At 45.4% G+C, this 20931-nt stretch overlaps 1 long non-coding RNA gene across 1 annotated transcript in view; it reads right to left on the bottom strand.

Moving 5' to 3' along the window:
* Window positions 1-18660: 18660 nt before the first annotated feature.
* Window positions 18661-20931, bottom strand: part of LOC116662043 — a 39283-nt gene continuing 37012 nt past the window's right edge. The window contains exon 3 of the long non-coding RNA XR_004318022.1: window positions 18661-18756. This is a non-coding gene — a long non-coding RNA (uncharacterized LOC116662043). The remainder of the gene's footprint in view (window positions 18757-20931) is intronic.

The following is a 20931-nucleotide window of genomic DNA, read 5'->3' as shown; positions in this document are numbered from 1 at the left end:
ATGCTTTAGAAAAATGTAAGTTTGAAATAAAGCCAATGCTATCTAAAAACCACAAATACAAACAAATAACTGATTAGATTTTTGGCCTCAACTGGTTTGCTTTTGCTCTGTCCACTGAGCAACTTTTGCTTCAACATGAGCCCCAGTTCTGCAGACGAACCCTGTGTGCGGGCAGGACTGTCTCAGTCATCCCCACGTGGTGCTGCGGGCAGGGCAGTGCTGTGCGCACGTGTGCGTGTACGTGTATGTGAGTGTGCTGTGCACGTGCGTGTGAGGTGTGTAGGGGAATAGAGAGTTGGTCTTGGTGATGGAGTCAGTGTTCCTATTTTCAGTCCCCAGCTGCAGTGTCCCACTGCTCACCGCTGGGCTCAGCAGTGCTTTCCATGTCACTACCCGCCCTCCCCCATGGCATTCCCACTCTGCCCACGAACACCCATCACCCTCTCTCTGAGCTGAGCCCAGGCCTCCCCCCTGCCCTGCTTCACAGCTGTATTGCAGTCCCTGTCTCACATCCTCCTTGGGCTGGCTTACAGAACACCCAGGCTGCCTCCTCTCCCGGGCACCCTTGCTCACTCTTGCGAGGTGCCCGGCCTCAGGATCCAGCCCTGCCCCCAAACCCCAGCTTGCTGGCTGCTGGCTGCTAGGACCGTCTTATCTATTGCCCGACTTTAGGGAAACAGCTTGATTTTACAGTAAAAGTCTCTACCGCCCCAGATTCCCAGCCACTCTGTCCCCAAGCCTGGCAGGACAAAATGTCTTTTGCAGGGCCATTTGTGCTGACTGCCGGCTTGAATTGTGACTGTGGCTCGTCTCCCCCAACCCTGGCTGAACCTTTGATGCTAACTGGCCTGCTCCCCAGTGTCGATCTGCTCTAGGGGCTGGGATCTGTGCCAAGCCTCCCTCCTCTCAGCCAACCTACTGCTATGCCAAACTTGTGTCAGGTCTAGACATCCAAAACTGGGTTGGCAATCCAAGGGCAGGCGCAAAGGGCAGAGCAAAAGCACAAACCCAAGTGGGGGCGGAAAAACCAGGGGCTCCAAGGGCCACAACAGAGGTAATCCTAGGGCAAGGCTTCCCCACCTTGGCTCTACAGCGTTTGGGGCTGGGGCATGCTTTGCTGTGAGGGGGCTGTCTGGGCACTGTAGGACATTTAGCAGCATCCCTGGCCTCTACCCACTAGATCGGTAGTGCCCCCTCCCCAGGTGTGACAAAGAAAAATGTCTCCAGACACCACCAAATATCCCCGGAGCACAAAATAACTTCTGGTTGAGAACCACTGATCTATATTATTAAAGGTGCCCCCAAATGGTTCTTCCCTTTGGACTTTCTGGATGTGGCTTTTAAGCAAGGTTTCTCAACCTCAGCACTACCGATATTTTGGAGAAACCCTGGTCTATATAACGCTCTTTGACTGGACTTGATAGAAAGGCTTTGTGTAACCCCCCACACCTGCGGAACAGCCTTCACACGCAGTGGCGTTGGGAATAATCATTCCGAGGCTGGGGGACCGCCTGTTCTGCTCGTCTTTGTAAAGAACCAGCTAAGTCTGCACTGACAGGGTCAGGAGGGCCCCCAAGTTGCCTACTTCGTTAGATCCTCAAGTGATTAGAATTGGTGGTAAGCTCTGCCAAACGTGCTACAAAGTTGTTCAAGGACACAACTGAGGAAACCGGGTAACTGTGAAATCTCTCGGCCTTCAGAGCTCCCTATGGGAAGAAATCAGATGAACTTCAGTGCAGGAACTTTGTGGTCACTATTTTTGGAGGCCCAGAGGTTGTTTTTAGCACAGGTCACAATTTCAACAATGCCCTGGGTAGCTGTATTTTTCTTTGCAGATTTTAAATGTATTGACTTGCAATTTCATCCGAGTCGGTCTCATCAGAGGTATGGTCCAGTGCCCCAAAAAGCAATGCGGGGAGGAAATCAGTGGTTGTCAACTCTGCTGTACAGGAGAATCACCCAGGGAGCTTTTCTGAACAATTCCAAAGCCCGAGATTCCAGCCCCCAGAGCAATTAAATCAGGATCTCTGATTTAAGACTTCCCAGCAGGGTCAGGAACCTGCTGAGTAAATGAATGTAATATGACAAAGACCAGAGTGGAAGCTCAAAGAGAGAAAATGGCCGACAGCAAAGTCATGTGACCCCTGTGCTGTTTCTATCACTCCCACTCCTGGCTCCAGTCCCCGTGACTCCTGAAGTCCTCGGATTTTTTTCTTGTCTTCTTTTTTTTTTTTAACGCTGATGTTTTCCAATCTTGCATCCCTTAATTGTTGAGCCTCCTTTTAAGTTAAACATACAAATTCCACTAAAGAGGGAAAAGGGAAAAAAATAAAAATAAAAGCTGAAATCCGGGGCTTTACGGGAAAGTGTTACAGAACAGGAACAGCTGGTGTGCAGTTGTTATCAGCTAGCCCTGGAGAACTGCTTCAGCAACACTTAATTTTATTCCTCCCTGGAAGCACCGGCCTTCTTTCTTGAGTCTCTCCATTGGGCCATCACCAGGGAATATTTCTGAGAAACGGCTTCATGTGACTTGACTGCAATGCTACTTAAGGTTTGGCATCCGCAGTGTCCTTGATGGGTCTGCTGTTCTATCAGGAGTTTCATGGAGGTCATCCATTTAATAAATTAAAAAGAATTCCAGTCATCATAATTTGAAAAGTATAAATAATACAATATTTAACAACAGCAGATTTATATTAGTGAATTAGTATGTGAAAGGAAAGAAATTATTTGTAATCTATCACCAAGGTGGCAGAGACTGGCTAGTTGTTCACCAAACCATTTCCCTCCTCCTCCGGCACACAACTAGACTACATTTCCCAGCTTCCCTTGCAGTTAGGTGGGGCCATGTAACTGAGTGCTGCCAACGGGAAGTGAGGGGAAGTGTGGGCTCTAGCACTGGGCGACCTGCTTCTTGAAGTTTTCGGCCTCACCTAGTGAGCTTCTGGCTCTACAGATATCACTGAGAGATGACCGAGGGAGTTCCTTAAACTAATAATTTATTATGATATTTGTAAGGGGTACCAGCTATACTCTGTTCAAAGTCCCAATATTTGGTTTGGGGTAGGTGTTAGCTGCCCATCCTCAGATCTTCTTCCTCTTCCCCCCAAACCTGAGGTCTGAGCAGAGGGCCTCTGAGTCAAATGTTGATGCAAAAAGAGTAACTCCAATTCTATGTTTTTCTTATGGTTTGTTAAGAAGGGGATATTGAAATTTGAGGAGTAAAAGCTTTTGGTCTGAACAACTGGTACCTTGGAGTTGCCTTTTACTGAGATGAGGGAAGACTGCAGAAGAAATCGGTTCTCTTGCACACATAGATACAAACAAGATGTCCTCCCCAAGTCCTCCAGTAACTGCCTTGGGATCCACAGGGGAAGGAGGGTCTTGTACTCATAGGTATGCAAATCGGAAAATATTACGCTTTTTTGGCCAGAATATTAAATATGTGATGATGTATCCTGCTTGGAGTAGCTCATCTGGAGGCGTACGGTGTCCATCTGTCCTTTATTGGTGATTTAAATTTACCTGGCTAATATTCCTTTGTGTGGACGCACCATCGTTTATTCAACCAGTCTCCTATGCTTGGACAAATAATGCTGCAATGAATAACCATTTGCACATATTGTTAAAGGTGTATTTCAGGGTAAATTCTTATAAGTGACACTGGTAGGTGGAAGGGTAAGCGCATATGCAGTTCTGTTAGAAATTGCCAAATTTCCCTCCATAGAGATTGTACAATTTTGCACTCCCTCCAGCAGAGTGCCCACAACTGACAGATTGTGGTGTCAGCATTTTGAATTGTTGCCACTCTGATGGGTGAGAGTGGTGTCTCAGGGTAGTTTTAGTTTGCATTTCTTTTACTATGAGTGAAACTGAGCATTTTGGCGTAAGTTTAAGAGCCATTTTTATATCTCTTTTTGTAAATTGTTGGTCCATGTCTTTGGCATATTTTTTTCCCATAGGATTATTGGTCTTTCTAAACTCAGTTACAAAAGTCCTTTGCCTATTATGAATTTTAGCTCCTTATCTGTGAAATATGTTGCAAATAGTTTTTCCCAGCTTACCATTTGCTCTTTGACTTGGCTTGTTGTTTCTTGATGTGCAAAAAATTTTTATTTTTATATCATCAAATTTATCAATCTTTTCCCTTATTGCATCAGCATTTTGAGTTGTAGTTAGAAACCATTTCACTATACCTTATAAATCATTTTTACTTGGCACATACTATGTCCAAGGCACTCGATGAGATGTTAAAAAGAAAACAAAACTGAACAAAATTCAGTCCTTATACTGAAGAAAGAATGGATCATAGATTATTTGTTCTGGATTTAAAGAGAATTTTTATATTCAGATCGAGTATAGAAAGACTGCATGTAATCTTGACCAGAACTCCAAGGATTAATTTTTCTGAAGCAGAAACCAACACACATCATCAGACAAATGGGAGGAAATAAAGGATAGTAGTCACTATGTTGGGCTTTCAGATCAAAATGCTCTGGTTTAGTTCTGCAACTTACTAGCTGTGCAAATTTGGATAAGTCACTAAACCTCTCTGAATCTCAACTCCAGAATATAAAAATAACACCTACCTCAAAGAGTTGTCATGGCAATTAAAGGAAATCACATATGAAAAGTGAAAAATGCTTAGCAGCGTGACTGATACACAAGAAAAGCCCAGTTAAAGAAGCTCCACCCTCCCTACTTCCCTTCAATGATCTGACGATGGAGCAGAATGCTGTAGTTGACATCTATTATTCTGTCTACTCAGCCTCACTCCTTTCTTATTGTCCATCTTAATACCCGACCCGCCCTGGCTCATAGGTGAACACATGACCCAGGAAAGGGAAATTAGAAAATTTCCTTTGGATTTTCCAAACAGGGCTTAAGTGAAGGCAACCCCTTTCCCTTGGAAGGTGGGGCTGAGAAAATGTGAATCTGAGACAGGCCAGCCACCATGGTTTCTGTCTCATGGAAAAAGTCAATCTAAAGAAATAGGAGGATGAAATCAATATTGGTGAAAGATGGAGAAGACTGATGAGATTCAGATTCTTGGTGCCTGTCCTGAGTTCTAGTCCCACCTGTGACTTTAATGTTAACATAAGCCAATAAATTCTTTTGCCAAGTTGGATTCCATTTCTTGGGTCCAAAAGGGTTCAAGTGATACATGTGTTTGAAATTAGAAATAATTAGAAAAATCTAAGTATGTAGACACTCCAACTATGACCCTTTGACAAGGGGATTAATTTGGCTAAAAAAAAAAGAGGCTAAGTAGCAAGGCATCTTATCAAGTGCAAGGTGTGACATTGTGGAAGATGATAAGGAAAGACTGGTCTCCACCCCAACCTCCATTCTCCCTCCCATTAGAAGACCATTTGTAGAACCTCAGATTGTAACAGGGAAAAACAAATCAGACTCCACATTAGATCTGTTCCTTGAGCTCTAACCCTGTGCTCTGTTTCCTGTGCTGAGTCACGCTGGTTCTGCACCTTTTGTAAAAGAATGTTGCCTCGAGCCTGAAATCTACAGGAGAGCCCAGTCTCAAGGCTCTGACCTCCAAGGGTGTAACACTCTTCCGTTCATATAGAGATCAAAAGTTGCAGAATAGAGAGTAACACTTGTCTTGTTGGAGGTTTACAGGAACATCATGACCTGACCTACGTGGACAGCTGCAAGTACAAAGGATTCCGTCACCAAGAAGTTTGCAACAACCAACCACAACCCCTCCCCTTTTTAGTATAAAAGGAGCCCCAATTCTGACTTGGGTAAGATGGTTCTCTAGGACATTAGTCCCCCATCTTCTCGGTCTGCCGGCTTTCTAAATAAAGTCATTATTCCTTGCCCCAACTCCTCATCTCCCGATGTATTGGCCTGTCATGTGGTGAGCAGGGTGAGTTTGGACTCGGTAACAAAATAAATGCATTTCTCCAACAAGTGAAAGAAACTTGTATAGTGATATACAGTATCTCGAAGTCTTCTAAAATATAGAACCCACCCCCCACAACTTGGAAAGTAAAAACGAGAAAGAGAGCGAATATGAAGGCATTAACATTGATGTTGTTGAATATCTGGGTCAATTATTTTATATCTCAGTTAATATTCCTAGGAAATACATTGAGTTATATAACTAATTTTTCATCAGAATTGGGTACTTGTTTTTAGTATTTAAAATTCTTATCTTTGTGCAACATCTGTGGGCCAAGCCACTAAGTTTCATCGCCCTATGTGAGAACTGTGTTTTTGCTCCTTTCCTTGGGGAAACAAAGGAATCTAATAACAAGCCCAAACTGGTCTACTGGGAAAGGACAGGAAAATAAATGGAGACGCTGGCCAGAGTGTGCCACCGCCCAAGAAGGGCTCTGCTCCGGAGAGACGGCTTTATTTCCAGGCAAACTGTCCCGGATCTCTAAAGCCCTCAAGGCCACGATTTCCTCTCAGCAGCCGGGTGACATGGAATTTCCATGAGTTGCCTTTTTCATCCCTCAAGTCTCTCTCCCCTGACACAGAACACAGCCTGGTTAAATGAGCAGAAACCCCAAGATGGCTTCCTTTTTTTAAAATACGTATAATGTCTGTTTCACAAGGAGCTTGAAAATTTTCTTTGAATTAAAAAAAAAAAAAAAATCCCCCATAACAGCAGAGGGCACCCTTTGCTCTATTATGCTGTTGACACTCTCGCCACCTCTGAGAAGGAATTCTGGACTTGGGTTTGTTTTTCTTGGTTACTCGGTGTTGACAATGGACACACATTCCAACTTGAGCTGACACACCCATTACTGCTTCATTGTCTCCCTCCCTTTTCCCACTGTCCTTTTTTTTCTAAGCTGGGCGATCTCATATTTGGAGAAACAGAGTAGAAAGGTGTGGTAGCTGGCAGCAGCCTCGCTGGAGGAATACCTGAGCAGAGGAACGTATGTTTTCTGTAGAGTTTCCAGTGATTCAGAGCGAGCTAGAGTCCTGCTTCTCTATAGACCTCACTGCGTAGCTGAGATCTGTGCTGGGTGCGCCCCCCCAGTTGCATCACCCTAAGGGAAAACAGACAGGAAGCGATAAAATCCAGAGCATTCCTGCCCTTAGGCTCCATTCCTCATCAGTTTCTGCTGTCTGCGTGCCACAATAAATGTTACACAGCACATGTGGGGGTCAGAATGAGGGACACTTGAGAAGCATCTCTGGAGAGCACTGTTGGTAGATGTAATTCACAAACTCTCCCCAAAAGAAGAGCTGTCTCTGCAGCAGCTGGGAAATGCAGACAGCATGATGGCTAGAAGGGAGAAATCACTACAGAAAACGGAAGATTCTGCATACTTTCCTAGCAGACCTTTACAAAAAAGTGGGTATGAAAATTTTTTTTTCCTTGGATCAGGCAGTTTTCTCTATTTATTCTAGATAAAATGCCTACTTTCGGTATCTGATTCTCTTTATTTTTGTTATTGTCATTTTGCTCTAGACTTTTCAGTCTGACCTGCTCCACCTACAAAGAGGGCTCCAGGATTCCCAAATAAGGCAACAGGTTCCTGCCTGTCACTGCCTGTGATCATGGCTGAGCTATGTGTCGGGGAACCAAGGAAACAGAAAAACCACAACCTTTTTTGGAAAGCCTCCTGCCTTTCTGCATGGAGAAATAGGAGGATTGCTTTGGTGATTCATCCCCTGAAGGCTGAGAGGAGGGTGAATTTTGCCTTACATGTCTTTCAACTTACAGGTTTAGCGGTGAACGCTGCCAGTCAGAGCAGGGCGTGAGTTCACCACCGTTCATTTAGAACATTTCCTTTAATTTGGAGAGACGCCACGTGAGAAACTCTCCCGTCAGCATTCTGCCCCGCAGGGCTGCCTGCTGTTCTCTTTCGCTTATTGACATCATCTCCTAACCAAAGATGAGTGTCCCAGGGCAGTGGCAATGTCCTAAATGAGAATCAACAACGATGCCACCTCCTACTGCCAAATGTTCTCCTCCAAGTGCTAGCCCTTCCTCAAAACACTAGCCCTTCCTCAAAACTCTTGCCCTAAACTTGTTCAGATGCCGAGGACAGTTGAAAAGTAGATCGGGCCCTGGTAGGAACTGTGGTGGCAGCGCGATCTATTTAGGGTCCATGTATGTACTGTCAACCCTTTAAGGTACAAGCAGGCTGACGCAATATATAAAGAATAATCCCATAATATATTAGGTGGGTTTTGGAGATCGCAGCTAAGATGAATTCTGGGCTCTGAGTGGATTGTTAAACATATGTTAGGCTTGCCCCAAACTTCTTCAACTCTTTCTTAAACCATATTTTTAACTTTGCTGCCAAGGACCAATTACTCAGAGGGCACCACTCTTATTCTCTCTTTCTCTCCCACAATTTTTCTTCTCACTAGATCATAATCAGTTTAAAGACAGGACTAGATTTATACTTCTTTGATTTCCATTCAGTGTTCAGCCCCTACAGATTATAGGTGCCTAACAATTTCTTCTAGTCCAAGGTAAAGAGAAGCATCTGATTCCAGTCTCAAGCCAAGGCTCTGTATACCGAAAAGTAAAAATTAAAGGTAAACAGCACTGCTGTCTGCAGTGGTGCTATCGTAGGCTCTGTTCCCCAGGGACTGAGATGCACCCCTGGTACTGGTCCCGGAGCAGAAGGAGGAGAAAAGAGAACAAAAGCAAGAGGAGATGCCATTCCCACTGTGGATGGGAGAATCACGGCTGACTCACCTGTCCCTCAGTGGACTGAGCCTCCCCAGTCCCTAAGAATCACTATCTGACCTTCAGAAGGGCGTGTATGTGTATGTGCGCGTGCATGTGTACATGTGTGCAGGTCCATCCAGCAGGAATCACTCACAGGAACCTAAAAGGCTGCAGGAAGAATGAGGGAGTCTCCTCTCTTCCACTGGGGGGGACCTCAGTGTTTTCAGACTAGTTCAGACTGTGGCTTCTCCATCCTGAATTTTTTCTGTGAATTCTTGTGTTCTGGGGTTGCCAGGGTAGAGGAAGGACCTGAGTGAGCATGGCTATTGTCAGTAAGGGAGAGAGGTTTTCCTAAAGAGACTAGAAATGCTAAGAATGGGCTCTGCCTTGAAGAGAGAGAAGGAAGGTCAGGATCTTGGCTCATAGTAACAACTCCTGCCGTTCATTAAGAGATTACCATCTGCCGAGCTCCGTGCTAAGTAAGCACTCTGGGGCTTGTCTACACTGCAGCCACGCTGCAAGGAAGATACTGCTACTGCCCCTGATTTACAGATGGGGAAGCTGACGCACAGAGAATGTAACTGACTTGCCCAAGGTCGCCCAGCACTGATGCAGATCCGGGCCCTGGCACGGTGCCCGCACTCACACGCGCCACTGCTGGGCTGCCCGCCTCTCACGCTCGGGGCACCTGGGGTGACAGTGCGACTTCACTCCTTACTGCGCTAGTAAACTCTGGGGACAGCCTGATGTCGAATCCCAGCTGAAGCTACTTCTCTGTTGCCACTTTTCTTCCTTGTCGTGAAGGCTGCCAGCACGCTCGCAGCCTTGTGTTAACACTGGGAGAGACTACGGACAGGGCCGGGGAGGAGAGCCTGGCTTTCCCTGACGCCAGCCGCCCTGGTGAGGGAAAACGCTGTCTTCCATTCTTGGTGCCGTAAAGGCAGAGCTGGGAGTGGTGTGGGGAAGTGACTGCGATGTGGGGGGACGTAGGAGTGGAGGGGAGGTGCTCTACCTAGAGAAAGGGGGCATGGGAGAAGGGGATTCATAAAAATGATCCTCACGGCTAATGAACACCAAGCATCTGAACAAGGACCTCGGCAGGAAACGGGACTTCTGTGCTAGCAAGAATAGTCTGGTTTCCTTGTCTGAAAGATAGACAGACAAGTAGACAGCAAGACAGATAAAAGTAAAAAGTGCTATTAAAACTCCCCTATGAGTTTTAAAACCAAGTAACCGTGATTTGGCAGCTCCAATCTGCAATTTCCATGTGTTGTGAAATTGCCAAAAAGCAGCAGGCATAGGTTTCACTTAATCCCCCTACCTCGTTTGCAATGTCAAGTGCATTTCTTAAATAGCTTCCTGCTTTAGCCATTACAATTCAGTGCTCTGCAAAGCGGCTGTCGTAGTCCATCTGGGCTGCTTTAACAAAAATACTACAGACCGGGTGGTTCAAACAACAGATACTATTCCTTGTAGTTCTGGACAAGTCCAAGATCACAATGCTGGCAGATTCGTGTCTGGTGAGGACCATCTTCCTAGTTCAGAGATGGCTGTCTTCTCACTGTGCCCTCACATGGTGGAAGGAACAAGAGAGCTCTCTGGGCACTGATCCCATTCATAATGGTGCCACCGTCCTAACCTAATCCCACCAAAGCCCCTACTTCCTAATGTCACCACATTGGGGGTTAGGATTTCAACATATGAATTTGGGGGGATGCACACATTCAGCCTACAGCAGGGGCACTGAAGGGTTGGAGGGCGCTGGCTGAGGGAGGTTGGGATGTGGGTTCATATGCGGAGAAGAGAGGCCAGCGGATGCCACAGGAGCTGGGGAGCTGTCCACACATCTTGGGACTTGTACTTTCATAGGCCCCCTCCCTTGGTTTGGGTTTTGTCAGAAGCAGATCCTGAGACGTGGATTTAAGTGCAAGTAACTTGGGAGGGGATAACCCCAGGAAACACTGAGTTAGGAGTAGGGAAGTGAGACAGGTAAGGGAAGGAAGCCAAGAAAAACAGCTTTATCCAGCTGGGTCCGTGGTGGGCAACACGAGCTCCATCTTACTGGGGAACCGGGTGCCAGTGCAGAACGTGTGTCTCAGCCTTCTCCCTCCTAGAGGTTCTGGGAGGTTGGTCCGTGCCAAGGGCTTCTGCTGGAGTGAGGGTGTCTCTCTGGCACCTAGAGCCTGCTGTGAGGTTTGGGCCACCAAAGACAGCCAGTGGGCCAAGGGCTGAGATGCTAGCCTTTGGAAGTCAGGCCAGAGTGCACTGGGGTATGGGTTGGGCCCCAGCTTCACCTTGTGCATCCTCCTCAGCCCTGCGACCAGGAACCCTTGCGTCCGCCATCGTCTCAGCGCAGGCCTGGAAGAGGCTGGCTGTACCAGGCGCTCACCCCTTGCTGCGACCCACTCCCGCCATGGCGCACTGAAACAGCGGCGCCCGCAGTCACGTGCTCCCCAGGCTAGCCAAGAAAGGCTGTTTCCTCAAGTTTCCCAGACGGTGTAAAAATAACTCTTTTCTTTTAGCTGGAGTATTAGCTTGGGACTAGGATGAATAGACTTCGGAGAGTTGGGCTCAGAGCCTATCACCCATGAAATCACAGTTCCAATCTAAGTGTGCTTTCGGAATTCTTAAAACATTAACACGAGTTTTGGAACAGAATCTCTTTGAGAGCTGGGTGTGGCCTTGCTTCTGCCTGTGCTCTGGGGGATGTGCGTCCAGGATGTCCTCTTTATTATTACGGTGGCCCTTTGGTTGTCTGTGTTTGGATAAACGGAGCGGAGCACCGGATAGAATGCTTTAGAATTCGAAGCATCTGTTCCAAGATTTTCTGGCGGAGGAGAGTACCTGGTCTCTGCCATCTATTCAGGGGAGCCATCTTGCCATCCCAAAGTGCTGAATGTTCTTAGAGCATCCTGGACAGAGGGCCAAGCTTCTCGTTAATCTGGGTCCTGTGATTGTTGGGCAGTGGTGATTTATTGTGGGTGTGTGTCTTCCTGCCCAGGCAAAAGGACAGTTGCAACCGAGCTGTTGGGTTCACTTATTTGGTTCTTTCTTGGTATTATCAACAGGGCAGGTGCCTTATAGAACAGATACATAACCTCAAGTGGCAGACTGGAGGTGAAGGAGGCACAAAAATTATGTGACGGATGCTGCAAAGTCAAATGGACTGGACGATTATGTAAGAACTGGGGCCTAAGCACACCCATGAACTCTCAGCCCCCTTCTGATGTGCCACGTCCTGGAACTTCGAATAAGTAAACAAAGGAAAGTATAGACCAAGCCACGGTCAGACCCGACTGTAGAGCGACAGACCAAAGGCGGGAATGCAGCTGCCCAGGAAATCTGTTTCCCTCTCCACTCCGGTTCATTTAATGTAATTCCTAGTCACTCTTGTGAGATCATTTTAAAAATTGAAGTTCTGCCAGGCACTGGCAGGCTACTTGTTGACAAGCTAAAACTGTTAGACGCTGATTGTTCCAACGAAGAGGAGAAAACCAACAGAGGCGTCTAGCCTGCGTGGCAAATGCAACCTTCCTGGCGTAGTCCTCTTTCTATTATCATTCTTGCTCACCAATTCCAAGATTTGATGGGTAAAATTCATTTTTAGGACAGGAAGGAGTCTTCCGGTGTGCTCCAGAATGTTCTATAACAGGGGTTGGCAAACTTATTCAGTAAATATTGTGGGCTTTGTCGGGCGCAGTCTGTGCCAAGCACTCAGCTCTGCCATCCTAGCGTGATGCAGACACAGACGATACATAAACAAGTCAGCACGCCTGGGTTCCACTGAAACTTTATTTACCAAAGTAGGACTGAGTCCGCCTGCGGTTTGCCCACCCCTTCTTTTTATCTTGAACTGAATGATGGTTTCGTAATTGCAGTTGGCCCTCCAAATCCACAGGGTCCACATCCACAAATTCAACCAACTGCAGGTGGGAAAAAAAAAAAATTCCAGAAAGTTTCAAAAAGCAACACTTGAATTTGCTGAGTGATGGCCACTAATTATGTAGCATTTACGTTGGGTTTATAACCATTTACATCACATTTACATTATAGTTGGTGTAAGTAATAATCTAGAGATGATTTAAAGTATACAGGAATGTGCAGAGGTTATACAGAAATATTCTGCCATTTCACACAAGGGCCTTGAGCATCCAGAGATTTTGGTAACTGCAGAGGGTCCTGAAACCAGTCCCCCACGGGTACCACGGGAGGACTGTATATGCACATGGAAAATTTTACCAAGCTATGGTACACTTAAGATTTTGTGCATTTAAATGAATGATATGCCTCTTTCTAAAAAATCAGAAAAAAACTTTCTTTTTAAAAAAATTAAATAATGTTTTTAATGGAGGTACTGGGGATTGAACCCAGGACCATGTGCATGCTAAGCAAGCGCTCTACCCCTGAGCTCTACCCTTCCCTCCAAACTTTCTTTAATAGGCATAGTGTCACAGATTCTCTGCTGAATCCTTTTAAACCGCCTGCGGTGTCTGCCACAGATAGGCTGCTGATGCAGCAGCTTGCCACAGGAAGCCTCACGACCGTGGCCGAGACAGTTGATTTCTCTCTCTGGCACAATGGCTCCACAACATCAGGATGCAGCCTCCTTCTCCCGGTTGCTGTGACCTTAGTTTGTCACCTGTGCCTGCATGCGAGAGGGAAAGGGTAGGGCACAGCCTTTCTCTTTTAAGGCCCATCGTTTCTTCTCTCGACCCACTGCCAGAATTTAGCCACGTGGCCATGTCCAGCTCTGAAGAAATCTGGATGTTTAGTCTTTATTCTGAGCAGCCGTGAATCAAATAAAGACTGGGCATTGTTATTCTGGAAGAAAGGAATAACACATATTGGACGTCCACTAGCAATGTGATCGTTGTCTGCCAGGGAGTATGGTGTCCATTTCCCCATGGCGTTCAAAAGCAGTTATCTGGGTGTCTGCTGTATACGCCAGTGACAAGTTTGGGCTTATAGATAAATGGCTGCTTTCCAGATTCTAAATCAGAGGCACTAGAGAAGATAAATAATACCATGCCTATATTTATTCTGCCACCTGTAATTATATTTACATGTAAGTACAATATTATTAAAATTTGACATCCCTCAAAATGAAACAGAGCCTGTTCGATGGGGGTGGGGGAGTTTTTCCAACAGGTTGAATAACTACTGGTGTGTGGGTGGCCGCCCACTCTAATGAATCTTCAAGCCACATTAGTAATGAGAGCGTTTTACTCCAATCCCTGGGCAAGCGCTGGCCGCCTCATGATCACGGTGAACTACCCACTCTATGGAAAAGCAGATGGAGGCCTGGAGGGCACAGTGGTGACACCTTTGAGCAGGACTTTAGCCACTCTGCAGCCTGGAGGCCTGGCTTGGTGGAAGCCAGCAAGTGGTGGGAGCAGCCCTGGGCTGCTAGGGCATAGAGCTGGGCTCCAGGCCTCAAGATGCTGGTAACCACAGTGTGGTCACCACCAAACTGCTTTACCTCTCTGAGTCTCTATTTCTCATCTGTTATATGCTGATTATTCCCACATTCTTCTCTCAAGTCCTGGCTGGGCGCATCCTGAACTTAACATTCATAGCTGAAGTTATTTTTGGATTTCTCCCCTTGGAGTCTTGCAAGCTGCTCTAACTCCACTTGTCAAAACAGAACTTACTACGCACCTTCCAAATTGGCTCTGGTCTAGTGCCCATTCCAACTCATTATTCTGAAATGCACGCAGTTAGACTGCTTGAAATGTCTCTGTGCCTGGCTTTTGCTGTTGCCTCTGCCTGGATATTATTTTCTTCCTACTTTTCAGGATAAGTTCTTTCTTCTGAATAGAAATCACCACTGCCACGAAATCTTCCTTGATAGCCTTTCTTCCTCTCCTCAGGCTAAGGGCCCCTTCTCTTGTAAGCAGCTTTGGGCAGGAAAAGAGCTCTCTACAGGAGGCCCCTTATGTCTTGTCATTCACTTTAAACCAGGCACCTCCGAGTTCCACTAATGTCCAGTCCAAGCACACTTTTCAAATATTGATCACACAATCCCTTGCTTAACCTGTTTCTTCTTTTCATAAATCAGAGAAGTAGAAATGGAGAATAAGTCATTCACAGATGACCAGATCTCCTCCCTAGCTTTCCCTTCGGTCATCTTGGGAACAAAACGTGTGAACAAGGTAGCAATCTAAGGAAAGATCACAAGACGTCGACAAGCGCGGTGGGGATGGCGCCGACTCAGACCCTGTCTCCATGATTAGCTGAGATTACTTCCCTTTTTCCTTTAAAACTTTCATGGCGGAGCAGAATCTTCGGAGTTGGTTTTTGCAGACACTGAGCCCATCATCTCCCCAGACTGCCGGCATTCTGATTAAAGGCAACTTTCCTTTCTACCAAATTTCCCTCTCTCAAGTACTGATTTTGGAGTGGCAAGCAGCCAGAGCTGAGCCCAGTAACACTCTTGCTCCCCAGCTCTCCCAGACACGCTGCGCTGGCCTCGTGGTGTGGACACCGTGCCTCCCTCTGTCTCTTCCTCTCAGGGAGCAACTTAAATAGTCCCTTTTTTTTTTTTTTTTGAGTTATTGTCAGTTTACAATGTTGTGTCAATTTCTGGTGTGCAGTACAATTCTTCAGTCATACATGCATGTACATATATTCATTTTCATATTCTTTTTCTTAATTCCCATTGTACCTCTGGTGCTGGGCACTGTACCTGGCACATGATAGGTGACTATGAACGCTGGGTAATTGCTCTTGAGTAATCTGGGGATACTAGGAAAGCTGGTGACTTGCCAGGGTCCCTTTCCATCGTAAAATGTTACGACGCCCAGGGTTGAATGTCTGAAATATTGTTGGAAGTCCAGTGGTGAAAGAAGTTGGGCTTTTTATCATAAGGAAAAGCAATCATGATGAGGTGGGAAGACATGCAAATTCATTCCCTAAACTCGTGAACATCTGCTCTGTGCCAGGCAGTGTAGCGAGCCCTAGGAACACTGCAGTGAACAGGGCAGTGTTCCCGTGGCGGGGACAGACACCAACCAACAGATGAAGAAACAGAACGTCAGGTCCTCTGAGGCACCAGAAAGTGGGGTCAGGGGATGGAGTGTGTAACGGGGCATGTTACTTATCTTTGTAAACCTTGGTGTACTCATCTGTCAACTGGTGATAGAGACATCTTCCACTCAATTTTGTTGTGAAAATTAAATGAGGATTATTTTAAATGCAAAGTGCTTCATAAATCACGGGTAATGTAGTCAGGTTGTTTAAGGTCCACGAGGCCATATAAGGGAGAATACAGATTCACAGTTGAGTAATTAAACAGCCTTTGGTTGGGCCAGTACAGATCTTGCAGCCATTTTGAGCATAAATAGTGTTAAAATAAGATTTGTTTATGGAGTTAACCTGCCATTACTCCTTTGGGATCAACAGGTGGTATGATTGTACAGTTGGTGAAGAAATAAAAGCACAGAACTGCTCATTGCTTTATTGGAAAGATCTTGCCAGCAGCAGATCTGGCATTAGAATTTTAAGAACTGGGTGTGTTTCCCTGACTCTGTTCCACTGCATCCTTGCTGACATGGCAGTTACATTTCACCCTTTTTTGTTTCATAGCACTAGCCCTTCTGTCTTCGGAACTTACTTAGGATCTCTAAACTTTTGGGATGTCCAGGCATCAAAGCTGAATCTATCAAAGGCAGCCCAGGACCTCTAGAGGCCTGACCCTAACTATCAGAATCATCCTATCAGTGACAGAGGGAAGGACACACGCACACCCATTCAGTCTTTGACCATCCTCATGCCTTCAGCCAAGAAGAAACTGAGAAGGCTGCCTGGGGGATCTGAACAATTGTCCATAACAAACTGGATGGAGATCACCTCCAATGGGGCTCCTGACAACTGGGAATAAATCCAGCTGCTGACTCAGATGGGAAGGCTGCCGGGTGTGTGAATGGTCAGGCATCATTCTTGTCAGCTTCAAAAGATGAATTGCTCTAAGCGGTCTGGCTCTCCTGTGAGGTGTCCACTCAGGCGGTCCCCCAGTGCCCCATTCTGATCTCTGCTCTCCATTCTCACACCCCTACGCTGACTGTGGTGTCTTTCTCTGGGATCGATTTCATTAGAAGGAGGAAGGAGAAGACAGGGAGGAAAAGGAAGAAAACCCTGCACACAGGCATATTCTATGTTCTTTTAAAAATTTTTAAAAAATTGAAGTATAGTCAGTTTATGATGTGTTAATTTCTGGTGTACAGCACAGTGAGATATATATACATATATATGTATATATATCTTTTTGATATTCTATTTCATTATAGGCTATTACAAGCTATTGAACATAGTTCCCTTTGCTGTACAGTAGGACTTCGCTATTTATCTATTTTATATATAGTAGTTAGTATCTGAAAATCCTAAACTCCCAGTTTATCCCTCCACTCACTGCTTTCCCCCTAGTAACCACAAGTTTGTTTTCTATGTCTGTGAGTTTGTTTCTGTTTACTAAATAAGTTCATTTCTGTCATTTTTTTAGATTTCACATGTTAAGTGTTATCAGTATGGCATCTGTGTTTCTCTTTCTGGCTGACTTCACTCAGAATAACAATCTCCAGGTACATCCATATTGCTGCAAATGGCATTTTATTCCTTTTCATGGCTGAGTAGTATCCCATTGTATATATGTAGCACATCTTCATCCAGTCATCTGTCAATGGACATTTAGGTTGTTTCCATGTCTTGGCTATGTTCATTTTAAAAGAAGAGGAGAGTATGTCTGCATTTCTGGCTTCAGATCTGTCCTATCAATTACCAGTGAAACTTCACATCATTAAATTCTTTGATTCTTTCCCAAGCTCACTCAAGTGATGCTGGCGGGACTAAGTTCCTCACAGGTTGCTGGACTGAGGGCCTTGGTTCCTCACTGGCTGTTGGCTGGATCCTCCTTCAGTTCTCTGCCATGTCAGCCTCTCCCCAGGGCATCTCACAACATGACAACTGGCTTCCATCAGACTGAGCCAGTGAAAGAGGAAGAGCAGGAAAGCAAGATGGAAGCCACAGTCTTTTTTGTAACCTAATCTCAGTAGTCACGACTCATTATTTCTGCTGTATCCTTCTAGTTAGAAGCTGCTTAGTCAGAAGTCATTCGGTCCAGCTCACCTTTAAGGAGAGGGCATTGCATAAGGGCATGAATGCCAGGAGGCCCCCCTACAGGCAGTGTACCACTGATGGCAGTGTTTTGTTTTTTTTTAATACTGAGTTTTTTTAAGAGCAGTCTTAGGGTCACAGCAAAATTAAGAGGAAGGTAGATTTCCCATATGCCCCTTGTCCCCTATTGTTCTGTTTTGTTTTATTTTATTTTACATAAATTGTTTTCAGTGAGAGCTCTGCAGCCCATGTAACCCTGTCCCTGACCTCCTTCAGGGCCTCCAACAATGATCCGGAAATCTAAACTTAGGAAGGCCAATTGTTTGCTGTGATAAACTGTTCAGCTATTGCCCAACTGGTTTTGAACCATTTAACCTCAAGGCAGCTGCCTCTCCACTATCCCACTCAAATATTCACTAAAGTAACTTAATATCAGGACAGAGCAAATAACTTATATTTCCCAAGTGCTGAAGAGAGTGAAAAATACTCTAACACTGCCGAATTCAGAAAAGCTCAGGGTAGAAAGGGGATATTATAATGTTATTGTTTAAAGAAACTGAATATGAGAGAGGTTAAATAGAGGGTGAGAACCTTTTTTGTAATCCCCAAAGCTGTGGTCCAGGGGGGAGGGTGTAGCTCAGTGGTCGAGTGTGTGCTTAGCACGCACGAGGTCCTGGGTTCAATGCCCAGTACCTCCATTAAAAAATAGAAATCTAACTAAATAAACCAAAGCTGTGGTCTTCCTGTTATGTTGTGATTTCATATAGAATTTCAGGTCAGTTTAGGCCTGAAGTCCAAGGCCTGGGTGCTACGTGGCCGCTTCTCAACCTGGTTCCTCTGTGGCTAATGTTCTCTGCCTGGAGGGGAAGACGTTAGTCGGAAGTTACCTGGACGATACTGCGGTCTGAATCCAGCCTGTCAAGGCTAATTTTGATCAAAGCTCTCTCAGCTCTTCCCTCCACCAACACTCAGCTTTGTGCCACCTGCAAATTGTGTAAACAAGTTAGGAGATCCCAGTTAGGAGTGGATCTCATTTAAAGCTTCAGGGGAAGCTTGAAGAACAGATCATGGAAAAACAGGTGGTTAAACATGGGGGATTGTATTTTGCTTCCTAAGGCGTAGAGATACGGATTTACATTTGAGGGAAACATCCCTTTGCTTTGGAGAAAAAATATTACTATGGGCCTTTCAGTTATGCAATTGTGAAGCAAGTGGTACCTACTGTTACTGGGGAAGGCTAGAACACGATCGAGGAAGTAGATTTTACTGGGGATCCCCGGACTCCTGTGTGACTGTGTAAGTGGCATGCATTTTTGGCCACATAAACTGTGCATCGTTCAGCTGAGCTAGTACTCTGCAGACTTCACAGTTTTGAGGGAGTGAGCTGTGAGTTTTCTCAGCAAATTTAACTGTAAGTTAGTGTTTGTTTGGCAGGAGTCACATGTGTTCTTGGTCTAGTTCACAGGAGACCCAGAGCTGAGAACCTGAGAAGTGAAGGAGGAAGGCCTGAGTTCCAGCTCTGCCCGGACCGTCACCATCGTTTAGTTTTGAATCATCCTGACTTTGGGAAATGTAGAACTGGACTATTTCCTTCTGATGATTTTGAGGACCCATGTTTCTAGAAGAGGATGGTCCTGCTGTATTTCATCATGGATAGAGTTTAATTTTAAAACAGAAATGAAGGATGGGGGAAGAAGACCTTGACCTTGGATGATGGAAAATATCCCCTTCCATCTCAGCGCCCAGCGGGGTAAACGGTTCTCTGTATTCCTCTGTGCATCACCTGCTCCCTGACACTGAGACTGTGTCTGCATTGCTTATCACTGTATCCCCACGCCTAGCATGATGCCTAGCACGCTGCAAGCAGTAAATATGTATTTGCTGAATGGGTGAATGACAGAATGAATGAATGCTAACAATGTTGACCAGCATGCAGCTAAAGATACACCCTTAAAGTAATTATACTTAAAGTTACAAGACTTCTTCCTTACCCTCATTATGTTTAAGACACAAAGTTTTATAGGAAAAACAAAAATAAATGGATCAACTTGTTACCCAGCTTTTACCGAACCACCATTTGGGGGTCCTATTTATAGTGTGTTCTCTGTAGCTGGGTGGAAATGGGTTGGTTTTACTTTTCAGGACATGGGGACAAGCTTTGAAAGGTGGATACCATGATTCATTAAAACAAAAACAAAAGCAAATTCAGTCTTCAAATCATCTTCAATCCTTCATCATAACAAAGAGTTTGCATTGAATGCTGGATCTTGAAACAAAAGTTTGCACAGAGGTCAATGGTCCCTCCACCCAAGTCGGTTTCCTTCCAGAAGTGGGCAGATTGTCAGACCCCCAGAGGGAGGCTGGATCCCTGCAGAAGTGGCTTTGAGGAGAGTCATTCTTCTGGAAAGTACATCATGTCTGTTTCTGGTTTAGCTTTTCAGTTCCCTGGAGTCATTCTTTTGAACAGAGGGAGCAAAGCCTCGCTAAATAATACTACAGCTCAGTCAAACCCCAGAGCTGAGTCCCCATTTCAAATGGTTTAAATGTACTGAACTCTCCAAGCTCTTGGGAACTTTCCCCTGGTTCACTGTGGAGGGTGGGTCTCTGAGTCCCAGGAGACTTCCCACATTCCACTGTGAAACAGCTGTTTCCAGAAGCCTGTTGTCCTCACACCCACACGAGACTGGAAATAGCAGCGTGTCCCTCCCCATACAGTCTGTGCTTTCAAAGGCACAGTTTGCTCAGTCCTGCCTTTCCGTCTCTTTCATTTTCCTTTTTGGTAAACAAGGAATCAGGCTATTCTGCTTAGTTCGTTAAAAGTTATTTTCAAAACACTTCAACCCTGGGAAGCAATGGAATATATAAACGCAGTGGACGTAAATTAGGGAAACGACCACCTTTCGATGCCTGCTTTTCAGGAAAGCGTTGGCTCCCCCCGCATAAAGGAGACTGCTGTGTTGAAGGATTCTGCTCTGGAGACACAAGGCCTTATTTATGAAGATCTGTGGAAGAATAACCTTCCTGCCGCAAAGCAGGGTCTGCTTTGGACACTGGCTTTTCAAATTTTTTGGCCGATCCTTTCTAATTTTTAGTTTTCTTTAAAAATTGAGGTGAAATTCACATCACATGAAATTAACCATTTTTAAAGGGAACAATTC

Source organism: Camelus ferus, chromosome X (genome assembly GCF_009834535.1).
Source record: "Camelus ferus isolate YT-003-E chromosome X, BCGSAC_Cfer_1.0, whole genome shotgun sequence".
Lineage (NCBI taxonomy): Eukaryota > Metazoa > Chordata > Mammalia > Artiodactyla > Camelidae > Camelus > Camelus ferus.
The sequence above is the reverse complement of the archived record's forward strand: the minus strand, read 5'-3'. Positions and strand labels throughout refer to the sequence as shown.